The following is a 1,364-nucleotide window of genomic DNA, read 5'->3' as shown; positions in this document are numbered from 1 at the left end:
ATGACACATTCTAGCTTTCTCATTCTCGATATTGTGTGTGACTTGAGATATACAAAAATTTATCTCTCTCAATTGACAATGAAATCTACACTTGATTACTGGAGGAACTATTTTAAGGCGGCTAATTCAGATATATTCGGGATCATAGATCATGCGATCATGGTTGCAGTTTCAGATTGGCCAAAGGAGTTTTGGTTGCATAGAGATAAAATTACAGAGCGATTGTTCTCTTGCACATTGCCCAAATGCTCAGGGTGCAATGAGGTGGAGGTGGCTCAAGAAGGTGAAAATGATGGAGAGTGCAAGAGAGCAGATGAAGGTACTGGTTCTGCTGCTGAGGCTGCAGGCGATAAGGATGTTAACAAAGTAGAGACCTTGATAGATGAGATAGAGGAGGAGTCTGGGATTGTTGGTGAGGTGATGAGGATCAAGGACATCCTTGTTAACGATAGAGATGAGTCTTTGAATCCTTGAGGAGGCTTCAATTAATGGCACTGAGTTTGGAAACACTTGAGGCAACCAAGATTGGAAAGGTTGTCAATGTTCTACGCAAGCATAGATCAAAGCGAGTTTGTAAGCTTGCACGTACTCTTATAAATGGATGGAAGGTTTTGGTAGATGAATGGTGTAGAACTACAAAACCCGAGTATGTGAATCCATCTCTTGTTAATGAAGAGGAAGGACTTCTGGTACCTCCTTTAGATGAAGCATATTTATTTACTACAGAGACTGCTCCAATAGAACTATTAGATGAAAAGTTCTTCGATGGCATGGATGATGATGGAAATCCATTGATGGACCATCCAAAAATTGAACAAAAATTAAAGCGCCCGGATGAAGTTGGTGTCCGGATCAGAAAAAGGAAAGTAGAGGAGTTGCATGATCTTCCAAAGCACATGAAACGTAGAAAGCCTAATCGACCATTGCCACAAGGAAGGCCACATTGGAAACCATAACCGACGCTGCTCTTTTTTGCCTTTATGGATTTTCTGCAACTCCCAATACTAGAAACTTCTGTTATTCTCACTCCAATATAATTAACTTTCTATACACTAATATAAATACTTGATATGTTAATTCTTTTTCTCCAAAATACATACTTTACTTTGATTTAAGTTTAACGAGTTTAGTTTCAAATAGCCTCAATGTTTTTTAAGGAAAAATTAATTTAATCATAATATAGTTTTATTCTCAACGTTTCTTAAATGATATAATTAAAGCCCTCGACAATTTAAGGAAAAATTAATTTAATCATAATATAGTTTTATTCTCAACGTTTCTTAAATGATATAATTAAAGCCCTCAACATACTTTACTTTTTATCTATTTATCTGTTTATAGGGTTATATTAGTCATCTTTTTCA

The 1,364-nt window shown here is 36.2% G+C and overlaps 1 pseudogene; it reads left to right on the top strand.

Annotated features, from left to right (window-relative positions):
• LOC136219233 (probable mediator of RNA polymerase II transcription subunit 26b) lies at positions 1-956 on the top strand (annotated as a pseudogene).
• Positions 957-1,364: the final 408 nt, after the last annotated feature.

This window comes from Euphorbia lathyris, chromosome 1, assembly GCF_963576675.1.
Source record: "Euphorbia lathyris chromosome 1, ddEupLath1.1, whole genome shotgun sequence".
NCBI classification, from domain to species: domain Eukaryota; kingdom Viridiplantae; phylum Streptophyta; class Magnoliopsida; order Malpighiales; family Euphorbiaceae; genus Euphorbia; species Euphorbia lathyris.
The sequence above is the reverse complement of the archived record's forward strand: the minus strand, read 5'-3'. Positions and strand labels throughout refer to the sequence as shown.